Source organism: Ranitomeya imitator, chromosome 6, assembly GCF_032444005.1.
Source record: "Ranitomeya imitator isolate aRanImi1 chromosome 6, aRanImi1.pri, whole genome shotgun sequence".
NCBI classification, from domain to species: Eukaryota; Metazoa; Chordata; class Amphibia; order Anura; family Dendrobatidae; genus Ranitomeya; species Ranitomeya imitator.
In genome coordinates this window covers 102,078,559-102,093,753 of record NC_091287.1, presented here as the reverse complement: position 1 = coordinate 102,093,753, position 15,195 = coordinate 102,078,559, and positions in this window count along the sequence as shown.

Here is a 15,195-nt window from a genome sequence, read left to right as displayed (position 1 = left end):
ACCGCAGACTTCGTGGACCCACCGATCCACAGCAAGAGGCTTGTCACCTTCGTAACCCCGCCGAGTTACAGCAAGACGCTTGTCACCTTCGTAACCCCGCCGAGTCACAGCGAGACGCTTGTCACCTTCGTAACCCCACTGAGTTACAGCACAAACACAGATTCTCACTGATCCCGATCAGTATAACATATGGTTGATAGACCGTCGACTCCTCTAGCACTGCACATGTGCTTCTTGGGGCATTGCCCGCATTCTCCATCAATTGTAGCATTTCCCTTACTTCGGGTTTTGGGGGACACTCGCTTTGCACGGGAATAACGCATACAGGCACGATTTTTCCACAAAAACAGTCTATTCCGGTTTATTAAATATCATAAACCATAACACAAACAGTTCATCATTTATATCAATGGAACACATTAACCACCGATAGTCTGTTCCAATGGCAGATCCATGTCTGCCCGTTACCCCTTGTTACCTGGAGTTACCTTACAGGAGCTCTGGCTTCACACACTGACTCCTGCCAGTGCTGGTTTACAGGGAAACTGCCTCACTGGGATCACCGTCCTTGACCAGGGCACCTCGGATAGTCCAGACCCACAGTAGGAACTGTAGCTTCCCAACACAGAAACCGTCCCAGGCTCTGTAGATGCATCCTTTCCATGCGCTTCGAGGAAGACCAGTCACAGGCACTTCCAACACATAGGCCATCAGTCCATGGTCTTTACCAAGTGCTTACAGGACACCAGTCCATCCGTGGACAATCCAACACTCTGACCATTCCAGGACTCACACTCTTACCAGGTGCTTGCAGGACTCCAGCCCATACCAGGACAATCCAACACTGACTGTTCATCAGGTCCTCGGTCTCAGTGCTTGCAGGACTTCTCCAATGCCAGGAGACTCCAACACCGACCATCCAGGACCTTGCACATGGACCAAACAGATCCATACACAGGAACCACACAGGAACATGTGACCCACACCCTGGTCACATTACATACCTGTAACCACTCCCCTGGGTGGGAGTATGGGTGTGTGTGGCTAGTCTGACCCTCCCATCTCTCATAACTAGCCCTGACAATCTCCCATTAGTACTACACAATTACTTGTGGGACTACAGGTCCCAGAACACCAATCAAACTTCAGACTGACAGCGCAGAGTGTCTTCCTCTGCAACACACACCCCGGCCATTTACACTCCTGCCGGACTTTGTCTCATCACATTTTTGCCTCCAAGCGCATCTTGAAGTGCACACACAGCGCCCCCTGGCTGTAACGTGGGTCACCGCACCACAATATTCATTAGCATTTTACATTGTCCGATGCTGGCCAAAGATCATTGCTGACTTTTCCAGGCTCCTATATGAGACTTCTATCGTTGCTTCCCTTACATTTTTTAAATTTGGTTCCTAGCAAAAAATGGTGGTGTGGTATTGGCCAGTTTCTGTACATTTTAAGAACACATCTAAGAGACTGGGCTAATACGCTTCACAGGCATATTCAGGCCACAGCCTTACACATATTGAAACATGGTCATTGCCAAGCTAACGCCTTTACCTGAGCTCTGTAGCACTGCCTGTCATCTGACTAATATAATCCACAGACCTTGACACTTTCTGGGACATATCCTTTAATTACTCCATTGTTGCTCAAAACCAACCAAAACATACGTTCTGCCTGGTTGGGTAGTTTTCAGAAGAAATGCACAGGCTTGTGCAGATTGGTCAATGGCACTCCTGTCTCTTTCACTTGAGGAGGCTGCTTCGAAGTAAAATAAGGCTTGTACATGTCCCTCACTTGCTTACACTGTATTCAGAATTGAATTCTAATGCTTTTGGTGTCTGATAGAATCCAATTTACTGACATTGATCATACAGCTCACCCAACTCCTGTACCTTACAGTGTGGCTTCACCCGCTATGACAGTGGCTCCATTGGGATCCGCTGGCTAAAATGAACTGTGGAGCTCACAAAACTCAGCTTTCACTGCACCTGCTGGCCCTCTGAAAATGTGAAGCGTGGGGCGCATAAAGACTGCATAAAGGGTTGCATTGGTGGTGGTGGCGGGCACCCTGAGCATTTTGGGGTTTCTATCTAAATCTCTGAGTGACGTGACAGATGAAACCCCTGAGGAATCCATTTACTATAATCAGGCAGCAGATTTACTCTGGACTCAGTCTGGCCTCTGTTCAGCGGTGTCCTTTTCAGAAGTGCACAAAACTGTGGCTGATGACACTGTTATGCAATCCTAAAAAGATGGACACCGCCATATCACAGGTCCTATGGCATCCACAGTGCCTCCATTTGCCTTATTATAGGGAATTTTCCACCTGTATCACATATTTCAGAGATTTACACAGAAACCCAGGTGTAAGCATTTGGCGCAAAGCACAGGATAAATCTGCGCCAAGCCGTACTGCGATACTTGGGAGGCAGGATGAAAAAATCAACAGCATGTGAAGAATTGGTTTTATTTATTTTTTATGCCTTTCCTCATGCGGTATAGGTTACTTTATTCTTCGGGTCGGTGCGATTACAGCGATACCACATTTATATGTGGTTTTTATGTTTGGCTGCTGTCACACACTAAAAGACCCTTTTTATTGCAAAAGCTAGCTTTTTCATCACCACATTTGGAGAGCTATAATTTTTTCATATTTTGGCTGACAGAGTCATTTGATGGCATATTTTTTGCGGGACTAGCTGACGTTTTTATCGGTACCATTTTTGGGCACATGGCCTTTTTGATCACTTTTTATTCTTATTTTTGGGAGACAGACTGATCAAAAACCAGCAATTCGGAAATTGCTTTTTGTTTTTTTATACCTTTCCTCGTGTGGCAAAATTGGTAAGGCAGCTTTATTTTTTGGGTCAGTACGATTACAGCAATGCCTCATTTATATTTTTTTTATGTTTTGACGCACACAATCAAAAACAATTTTATAGAAAAAATAATTATTGTTGCATCATGTTATTCTGAGAGCTTTAACTATTTTATTTTTTTGCTGATCGAGTTGGCTTGTTTTTGAGGGACAAGATTATATTTTCATCGGTACCATTTTTATTTACATCCGTCTTTTTCATCTCGTTTTATCGCACTTTTTGTTCGCCGGTATGATGATAAAGCATTTTTTGCCTCATTTTTTTTTAATGGTGTTCACTGAAGAAGTTAACTAGTGGGCCAGTTTTATAGAGCGGGTCGTTACGAACGTGGCAATACCTAATATTTGTACTTTTATTTTTTTTTTATTTACATGGATAAATGTATTTATTGGAAAAATATATATATTTTTTCTTTATTTGGGGATTTAAAAAATATATATTTTTACACTTTGTAATTTGTTTTTAACTTTTTGACATTGTCCCACGATGGGACATCACTGTATTGTGTCAGATCGCTGATCTGACACTCTGCACTGCCGAGTATCAGATCACTGATCTGACAGGCAGGGAAGGAGGCATACCGGCACATGCTCTCAGCAGGTGCTCAAAAGCCACTTTCCCTGTAGGACCTGGAAGGACCTCGCGGCCATCTTGGGGGCTGGGAATCTCCATGGAGACTATCATCATGTTGGCCTGAGGGAAGTGCACAGGGAACTGATTCCCTGGGCGTTGCTCCTCTATGCTGCTGTCACTACTGACAGCAGCATCAGAGGAGCTAAATGCCAGTGATCAGTGCTAGCACCAATCGTGGGCATTGCTGTGGGGTTTCAGCTGTCACATAGAGCCACAACGTGCACTCCATCTCTGCTTTGCTCAGTGTGAGGCAGCGCGATCGTGCCACCGTACTAGTACTGCTGTTTTCAGGAATGCAATTCCCACAGAGCAGTACTAGTACGGTGTATGTCGGGAAGGGATAATAATGACTATATACAGTAACAAGAAGTAAAACTAGTTTAACCACTTCCTAACAATGCTAATTTCCATTTTTTGGTTTTCATTTTTTCTTCTCATTCTTCCAAGAGCCATAACTTTTTTATTTTTTGTTTACATAGACAAATGACAGCTTGATTTTTTAGTACGTGTTGTGCTTTTGAATTGCACCATTGATTTTATCACATACAGCCATCATACAGCTCAGGAAGGAGACTGGTTCTGTGTCCCAGAGGTGAACGTGCTTTCGTCCAACATGTGCACATCAACCCAAGGACTTAAGGTACCTTCACACTGAACGATATCGCTAGCGATCCGTGACGTTGCAGCGTCCTGGCTAGCGATATCGTTCAGTTTGACAGGCAGCAGCGATCAGGATCCTGCTGTGATGTCGTTGGTCGCTGCAGAAAGTCCAGAACTTTGTTTCGTCGCTGGACTCCCTGCAGACATCGCTGAATTGGCGTGTGTGACGCCGATTCAGCGATGTCTTCACTGGTAACCAGGGTAAACATAGGCTGAAAGGTCACTATGCCAGGAGTAAGCCATTACTCAAAAAAACATTACAAAGCCAGATTAATGTTTGCAAATGCACACAGGAACAAAGACCTTCATTTTTGGAGAAATGTCTGTGGACTGATGAAACTAAAATTGAACTTTTTTGGCTTAATGATTATTATGTTTGGAGGAAATACGGAGAATCTTGGAAGCCTAAGAATACCATCTCAACTGTGAAAAATGGGAGTGGCAACATCATTTTGTGGGGTTGTTTTGCTGCAGGAGAGACTGGTACACTTCACAAAATAGATGGCATCATGAGAAAAGAAGATTATGTAGCAATACTGAGGCAACATCTCAAGACATCAGCCTGGAATTTAAAGCTTGTGTGGAAATGGGTCTTCCAAATGAGCAATACCTAAAGCATACTGCCAAAATGGTAGCAAAGCGACTTAAGGATATCAAAGTCAATGTTTTGAAGTGGCCATCACAAATCCCTGATCTCAATCCTGTTGAAAATTTATGGGCAAATCTGAAAAGGCCGGTGCGAGCAAGGCAACCTACAAACCTGGATCAGTTACACCAGTTTTGTGAAGATCAATGGGCCCAATTTCTGACCAACTATTGTGAGAAGCTTGTGGAAAGGTATCCCAAATGTTTGACCCAAGTCAATCAGTTTAAGATCAATGGCACCAAATACCAATGAAATGTATGTAAACTTTTGACTTTGTAGTAAGTAATAAAAATCCCTTAATACATTCTGTCTCGCAATATTCTGGCATATGGCAAATAATTATGCTAATTCTAATTGACCTAAAATGGGAAAGGTTTATTCTGATTTCATGTCAGATATTGAGAAAAACATGCATATGTGTCTTTTTATATAGTCAATGTAAACTTCTGGTTTCAACTGTATGCATATTTAAGTTTTTTATTATCCTTATTTTTAATTAATGGGGAAAAGGGAGTTACTTTAAAATGTATGTTTTTTTATTTTTTCATCTTTTGTGAAATTTTTATTAGTCTCCTTAGGGAACTTGAAGATGTTTGATCACTTGCACTGTAAACAGCAATCCCACAGGCTGGGTTTCAAGGGAGCTTCATAATGACAGGTACAATCCCCGGCTGTCATAGCAACCCGCAATTGCATCGCCTGTGTCTATTGTAACACATAGCCATTACCTGCCAGGTATGGGGCAAGCTCACCCCATGTGTCCACTCCATACACCCGCTATTGAGGTGCATCATATCTGTATGGCACATGTCATTAAGGGGTTAAAGAATTCCCATCATTCTTAATAAATTCTTCCAATAATGTATGCATAAGGAATTATGTTTTGCGTTCCAGCATTAGTTCAAAAAGTTGAATGAATTAAAACTTGAATGAATAAGAATGACAAACATGAAGATTTAGAAAATGTTTGTAAAAATTCTAATCCGTGTAAGAAAATGAAACATCCTATTATGACACAATATTTTATATTATGCCATGAAAAACAATTTATTCCAAAACCTATTCCACTTTAGTATTACGTACCATTCTGTAACACAAAAATGAATGTTGGGGTAAATTTTTATGCATCGGTTGACTTTTGTTTTAGTATTACAGTGTTGAGAATGAAAATTAAATATTAGTCACAATGAACTGAGGTTTTAACAATTTTCTTTATTTTAAAAACCAAAACAAATATATAAGAACTGTTATTTCATGTAATAAAATACGTCATGCACAATTTTGATACGTTTATTTTCAAACATTCACAGCAAGAAATATATGTTTCAATTATTATATGTTTATTTTTAGAATAATTCATGTTATATTCAATGTTAGTGATTAGATTTCTTAAACATCATCATCAGCAATTCTGTCAAAGGAATGCCCAGGCAAAATTGAGATATAGACTTACACCACCCTTAGGGGTCTATCATGTCTTTACTGTTCAGTGTTTATTGAACCACTGCAACCTCATGCAATGCTTAACATAAAGGGGAAGATTTATTAGGGCTCGCTCACATGACCTGTATAGATTGGATGACTGCAATCTGATAACAAAAGGTATTGCTCTCGGACCAATGTTAATCAATGGTGCAGTGCAGATCTGCATATTTTTTCTCAGCTGTATTTGGCAGGAGGAAAAAAATTGTAATATGCTGCGATTTAACTCCTAAATCTTGTGGGTGCGAAAAAAAATTGGATGCCATAAGGACCATTAGTGTAGCATCGGATTTTTTTACAGACACATTCCAATTCTGTAAGATGGCAAACTGTAAATGGTCTTGTAAATGATTAATACCTGCTGAGTAAAAAAAGATTGCATACAAACAGCTCGCGGACACGGATGGCAAGTGAGGAAAAATTTGTCCCAATCTCATGGATAAGAATGGGACTTATTTTTATATACTCATGTGACCACAGCCTAAGGTCAAATTCAAACATTCAGTGTTTGGTCAGTATTTCACATCAATATATGTAAGCCAAAACCATGAATGGAACAATCAGATGGAAAGTATAATGGAAACACGTCACCACTTCTGTATTTTTCATCCACTCCTGGTTTTGGCTGACAAATACTGAGGTAAAAAACTCACCAAACACTCAACGTGTGCACGTGGCCTTAAAGGGACACTGTCACCTGAATTTGGAGGGAACAATCTTCAGCTATGGAGGCGGGGTTTTTGGGTTTTTGATTCACCCTTTCCTTACCCGCTGGCTGCATGCTGGCTGCAATATTGGATTGAAGTTCATTCTCTGTCCTCCATAGTACATGCCTGCACAAGGCAAGATTACCTTGCGCAGGCGTGTACTACGGGGGACAGAGAATGAACTTCAATCCAATATTGCAGCCAGCATGCAGCCAGCGGGTAAGGAAAGAGTGAATCAAAAACCCAAAAACCCCGCCTCCGTGGCTGAAGATTGTTCCCTCCAAATTCAGGTGACAGTGTCCCTTTAAGAGAAAGGTTTCATAACCCAGTTTTAAAAAAAGATTGTTGGAGTAAATGATGTGCATTTGATCAAAAGGTGTGCACTTCTTAATATAATTGGCATTTTGGACTGTCAAAATAAGAAAATTAAATCTATCCTTGTTGTTGGTAGGATTTAACCATATAATGGAATGTAAAAGCTTTGGCACCCTTGGTCAAAATTAGTTAAGCAAATTGAAGATGAATGATCTCTAAAAGGCCTAAAGTTAAAGCAAAAATATATATATAAATTGTCAATTTTTACATTTTAAAAATTACAAAAAGGAAAATGGACCGACGGAAAGTTTGGGTACCCTTGGAGATTTGTGTGCTTAAATAACTTTGACCAAGGATTCAGATCTTAATTAGCTTGTTACGGTTATTTGCTTGTTCACTATCATCATTAGGAAAGGCCAGCTGATATAAATTTCTCAACTTTATAAAAGACAAGCCTCCTCTAACCTTGTGTCAAAAAACAGCAACTGTGGGTTCTTCTAAGCAGCTGCCTAGCACTCTGAAAATGAAAATGGTGGAGGCCACAAAGCAGGAGAAAACTATAAGAAGATAGCAAAGAGTTTTCAAGTTGACCTTTCCTCAGTTTGAAATGTAATTTGTTAACAGAAACAGTGAAGGTCAAGATAAGGTCTGGAAGAGCAAGCTAAAATTCAGTAAGAGCTGCTGGTAGGATTGCTAAAAAGGCAAATCAGTACCTGTGTTTCACTGCAAAAGATCTTCAGAAATATTTAGCAGAGTCTAGAGTTGTAGTACATTGTTTTATGATGGTTCAGAGATATCTGCACAAATATGTTCTTCATGGAAGAGTCATCAGAAGAAAACGTCTCCTGTGTCCCAACCATAAAATTCAGGGTCAGAAGTATGCAAAAGAACTTCTAAACAAGCCTGATGCATTTTGAAACCAAGTCCTGTGGACTAATGAGTAGTGTTGAGCGATACCGTCCGATATTTGAAAGTATCGGTATTGGATGGTATCGGCCGATATCCGAAAAATATCGGATATCGCCGATACCGATATCCGATACCAATACAAGTCAATGGGACACAAATATCAGAAGGTATCCTCTATGGTTCCCAGGGTCTGAAGGAGAGGGAACTCTCCTTCAGGCCCTGGGATCCATATTCATGTGTAAAATAAAGAATAAAAATGAAAAATATTGATATACTTACCCTCGGACGCGCCCTGGTTGTCACCGCTGCAACCGCCATGCTTCCCTTTCTAAGAATGAGCGCGTTAAGGACCTTTGATGATGTCGCGGCTTGTGATTGGTCGCTGAGCAGTCATGTGACTGCTCACGCGACCAATCACAAGCCGCGACGTCATCGAAGGTCCTTAACATACTCATTCTTAGGAATGAGCGCGTTAATGACCTTCGATGATGTCGCGGCTTGTGATTGGTCGCGTGAGCGGTCACATGACCACTCAGCGACCAATCACAAGCCGCGACATCATCGAAAGTCCTTAACATGCTCATTCTTAGGAACAGAAGCATGGCGTTTGCAGCGGTGACAACCAGGGCGCGTCCGAGGGTAAGTATATCAATATTTTTTATTTTTATTCTTTATTTTACACATGAATCTTAATCCCGATACTGATTTCCGATATCACAAAAATATCGGAACTCGGTATCGGAATTCCCATACCGCAAATATCGGCCGATACCCGATACTTGCGGTATCGGAATGCTCAACACTACTAATGAGCTTATAATAGAACTCTTTGGCCACAATGAGCAAAGGTTTTTGTGGAGAAAAAATGGCACAGAATTTCAGGAAAAGAACATCTTTTCAACCATTAAGCATGAGGTGGATAAATCGTGCTTTGGTGTTGTGTTGCAACAAATGGCACAGGGAACATTTCATGGGTATAGGGAAGAATGGATTCAATGAAAATTTCAACAAATTCTTGATGTGAGCATAACACCATCAGTAAAAAAGCTGAAGTTGAAAAAAGGATGGTTTCTACAAATGGATAATGATCCTAAACTCACATCAAAATCCACAATAGACTACCTAAAAGGCGCAGCTGAAGGTTTTACAATGGTCCTCACAGTCCTCTGATCTTAATATCAGTGAAAATCTGTGTTTAGACCTCAAAATAGCAGTTCATGCTAGACGACCCAGGAATCTCACAGAAAAGGAAGAATGGATGAAAATCCCCCAAACAAAAATTGAAAGACTTTTGTCTGGCAATAAAAAGTGTTTAAACTTGTGATACTTTCAAAAGAGGGTGCTCATAGGAACTCACCAAGCAAGGTGCCCAAACTTTTACATCTGCCCATTTTCCTTTTTGTAATTTTTAAAATGTAAAAGATGAAAAAATACATATATTTTTTGTTTAAAATACAAAGTAAACATGTCATCTTTAACTTTAGTCCATTTAGAGGATCATTTTATCTTCAACTAGCTTAACTGTTTGGTGTGACCCGTTGAAGTGCATTCACGCAAAACGGTCGTTGTCATCCCTGCACCCCTGTTCCCATTCTCCCGCAGAAGATGCTTCAATAAAGTCTGAAAAACTAGCCTGGTGAGTGCCATCCATTTGTCTATATTTGTTATCTTCAACAAGCTTGACTGTTCACAATTACAGTAATTTTGACCAGGGGCGCCTGAACTTTTACATGCAATTGTACATTCGATTTGAATGATGTCCGTAAAAAAACACATCACACACAGACCTGACTGCAATGAGATAAATGTTATTCAGTGGAGCAGTGCAGTTGAGCGATTGTTTTTTTCACTGACTAAATCTACTTGTAATAAAATCGCAGAATGCACTTGTTTCTTCCGTAAAGCGGATGAGACTTGCCCATTTAACTCTATAGAAACGTAAAAATAAAAAATTTGATTCCAAAAACCGTACAGCAATATTTTATGGATATATTGTAGTTTGGTAACATAGGAAGCTATAAATGGTCTTGTAAATTATTAATTGCTGCTGCTGTAAAAAAAAAAACAGATTGCATAGGGATTGCACATAGATAACAAGTGAGAAAAAATAGTTTGAGTTTTCTGGAATTTTGTATTCTGTTGTGAGAACCTAGCCTAAACATTGTTGATCACACCCATCCCTTGTACACCATGCACATATTTTTTAAAGGGAACCTGTCACCTGAATTTGGTGGGACAGGTTTGTGGTCATATGGGTGGGGTTTTTGGGTGTTTGATTCACCCTTTCCTTACCCGCTGGCTGCATGCTGGCCGCAATATTGGGTTGAAGTTCATGCTGTGTCCTCTGTAGTACACGCCTGCGCAAGGCAAGATTGCCATGCGCAGGCGTGTACTACGGAGGACACAGCATGAACTTCAACCCAATATTGCGGCCAGCATGCAGCCAGCGGGTAAGGAAAGGGTGAATCAAACACCCGAAAACCCCGCCCATATGACCACAATTCAGGTGACAGGTTCCCTTTAACCTTTGGAGAGCATGGTGTAGTTATAAAAAAATAGGCATATGCATAATTTTTGTGGGCTCTGTTTAAGCCAAACATTTAAGCGAACTAATTAAATAATGTGAGCCAATATCTCCGTTTTACTTGGAATATTCCTTTGAAACACAACTTGTCACTTTTTAACCTTCAGTATTTGAGTTACGGTAATAAAAAATCTGACATATTTAGCAATTAATAATGTAATAATTGTGCCACGTGTTTACAATTTGTATTTGTCATTTTACAATCTGCATTTAAAGAAAAGGACCTTTGTAAATTGACTGAAAGTGTACAAACCACGTACAGGAAGACAATCATTGATTTTTCTTGAATTCATGTAAACATTACATGTTCATAAATAGTGAACAAATAGATTTCATGTTAAAAAAGTCATTACAATAGTCTGCAGTCAGGGAACTTCCTATGGCATTTATTATTGCAATATGATATTGACCGTTAAGGCTGCAAAAGATTATTAACAAGAATACAGATTTAAAGCTTACACATTCTGCCCCATTTAACGTGAATATTTAGAAAAGTAAAAGTGGAAAAAAATGTTCTGTATTAAACCATTGATACTGCCTTTCTACATTTAGCAAGTTATCACAGTTCCATGAGGTTACTGTTTTTTTTCTGTGCTATTAAAATATTTTTCACTTTTCTCCAGTGCACGTGTTCAAATTTCTAACAAAAATGAAATGTCATGTAATCTCATAGTATTTACACAAATACAAGATACTAAAAGCCTAAATGACCTATGGGTCATTTCACACAGTTCCGTGTTAGCAATGTGATAAGGAAATATAGTGATTAGCATAAAAAGTAAAACAAATAGCATAAATGGTGTCTGAATATACTATAAATTAGGCTGTACATTAATGATAGATTTTTGTGAGATGGCAGTGATACTACAGAGGAGTAAGTGAGGTTGAAGAGATCATAGAGTTTACTCGACGCCCTTCTTGGCTTCTTATGGTGCTTATACAAATAGACAAGAAGAACTTTCTGTATCCGGCTATTTGTGTAACTCACATTGAAGTGAATGGAGAAAGGCACGCACCTATGCAGCAATCTCTCCTATTTTCCATCTGGGTGCAGCATTTGAAGGCTGCTTCACCAGGCAGGTTATAGAACCCCAGTTCTCTACATCAATATGGGTGCCAGAATAGGACTTACAATTATCAGACCTTTAAGACATATCGTGGGGATATACCATAAATATCCAAGATGGGAGTTCCTCTAATTGGAGGAATTATTGTTCTGTACTAAGATACTAAGAGGATCACTATTAGGTCTTGCTCACATGGGTACACATCGGACGAGTGCTATCTGATGTTTTATCTGACAGCACTCGGACCAGTGTTATTACATGGAGCAGTGCTGATCAGTGTTTTCTTTTTCTCATACCGATTTCACAGGATAAAAAACATTGCAGAATGCTGCGATTTTCAGCCCAAATCAGATGTCACGCCTATTCAAGTCAATGGGTGCTTGCAAATCATCAGCGTGCACACGGATAACATTGAAGGTCAGTCCAATTTCCGTGGACTCAGACAATGGAGAAAATGGAAAAACTACGATTCTCTCATCCATGAGAATTGGACCACACTAAGTTGACGCTCTGATCAAACTCGGATCAGAGTTTGATCAAAGTATTATTATCAAGAATAAAGGTATTTCCCCATCTGCATCCACTTATTTATTTAGCAACTTAAGTGGCTGATGATTATATAAAAGTGCCCACAGATATTGAAATTTTGTTTTTCAAAATGTAAGCAATTATTGGGCTACATTTTTGAAATCTGTAGACTCAGGGTACATATACTGTATAGATAGATAGATAGATAGATAGATAGATAGATTGGACTTTTTAGCTGTTTGTTGCCTATTGAATGGGTATTAAGCTCAAATGCCAGAGGCATATGGCAACAGAGCATACACATAGTAATAATGTCAATCCCATTAAAGTAAATTATTGGTTTTAGTCATCATTAGACATGAGTGAATATATTGGAGTGGAATTGAATTCTGCTCGAATATTACAAAGATCCACCTTTGCTAAAATGCTTATTTTTTGTAACTCATTTCCACCTGTATACAGCAAAATGCATTTGCTCATAATGAGGATTCAGCACTAACACCGGTGATGAAAAGATGGACTGGACAGAAGACAGTAAAGAGCAGAGAGGCTGGAAAAGTGAGGAGGAAGTTGAACATAATTATCTATTTTTTATATACATCTTACATTTATTATGTGGTCTGGAAAGATTCCAAAGCATAGTAAGGGACATTGAATTCATGGAGAACAATTTATCTACGAATCAAAATTACCAGGAAAATCTGCGCAAACAGGCGAATTTGAATTTTGCTGGATCCGCTCATCTCTAGTCATTATATATGAACAGGATTGTAGTAGTTATAGCAAATTTTGTCTCATTGATTAAGAAGATCAATTCAATTTTTTTCGGGTCAATTAATGTAGATTGGTTGGACATTTTATAAATGGTTGAGTAATAGGATTTGAGCACTAGGACTCTTGGCTATGTTACTGTTACACAGAGAAAATTGGAATCATGAGTGTTTGGAGTGATTTTAATTAGTTACTTGGATATATAAAAACAACTCACCTTTAAGAAAAGATGATTAGGCTCTTTGGCTCCAATTCATCAAGATCAGCATTTTTCTAGTGTTGGAGTCAAACATGCCTGAACCAGTAACCAGTTTTAGAGCCAAATGCCACCACCTTTAATTGCTCCTGTGCTGCATCCCCAAAACATGCCTATCAGTTCCCAATTCCTCTGTATACCCCCCAAAACACCAATTGATTTGCTCCCACTCTGTTTGTAAATAAGGGTGGCCCGGCTTGATGGGCATCCTTGCTGCGGCATCTGTCCTTCCTCTCTGCTCCTAAGTGTGTTTTCCTGCTTTGATTGATGTGGATGCATCATCCACATTGCAAACTGAGATATTGTGCCTGCGCAGTAGCCTCACAGGATGGTATAGGTACACTCTGTTCTGCCCTACTGTGAGCACAGCATGATACAGCACTGCACAAGGGCACAGTGACGTTATTCACATCAGTCAAAGCTAGGTGCTTATATAGTGCTGCTATATGCTCTGCTTACAGTAGGGAAGAGCGCCTACTTGGACCTGTGAGGTTACAGCGCAGGTAACATAACTTGGTTCTCAATGTGGGTGGAGCATCCACCTCAATCCAAGCAGGAGGATGCAGAAGCAGAGAGGAGAGACAGACAACACAGCAAGGAAATCCATTGGACCAGGTCACAGTAGAATCAGGGTCTCTGTTTCTACATTATGCTGCTCTCAGATTAGGTGGCAAAAATCCGGTGACAATTTCTATTAATGGCTGTCCCAGCTTCTTATTTAAAAAAATTGATGTTTTTGTTTTTCTATGTATACAGCTCTGGCAAAAATTAAGAGACCACCACATCAAAACTCTGTCATGGGCAGCCCAATCTCCAGACTAGAACCCCATTGAAAACCTCTGGAATGTAATCAATAGGATAATGGATAGTCACAAGCCATCAAACAAAGAAGAATTGCTTAAATTTTTGTACCGGGAGCAGTGTGAAAGACTGGTGGAAAGCATGCCAAGACGAATGAAAACTGTGATTAAAAATCATGGTTATTCCACAAAATATTGATTTCTGAACTCTTCCTGAGTTAAAACATTAGTATTGTTGGTTCTGATTATGAACTTGTTTTGTTCGCATTATTTGAGGTCTGAAAGCACTATTTTTTTAATTTTGACCATTTTTCTTTGTCAGAAAACAATAAAAAAATGATTGCTTGGAAATTCAGAGACATGTTGTCAGAAGTTTATAGACTAAAATAACAATTTACATTTTACTCAAAAATATACCTTATAAAGAGAAAAATCAGACAAACTGAACATTTTCCAGTGGTCTCTTAATTTTTGCCAGAGCTGTATTATTTTGGAGTAAGGATGAGCGGACATGTGGATTTTCGGGTTCATCTGGTTCAACTGAACTTTAGTCCAAAGTTTGGTTCGGGTACTTGAACTCTACCCAAACTTGAACCCAAGCCCCGAACAGAAACCCATAGAAGTAAATTATATAGCACCTAAACCTTGGTGCTATATGATGGTTGTAGTAAGGGCTAGGAGGCTGCCAAAGGAAGCAGTGTACCTACTAAACTAAAATGGACTTCCCGGAAAAGTTTGAGTTTGGAATTCAGCACTGGTACGAACCCCAAACTTTGCAGTTTGGGTTCACTCATCTCTAGTTGAAAGTTTAAATTGATTGTCCCATGAGAGAGATTCATGGCATATTTTAGGCTACATCATAGATATTTGATGGATGTGGATACGACCTTCCTCATCTATCTTCAACACATGAGTCCACCAATCTCCAAATGCAGCTGTTGCTCGACATCCA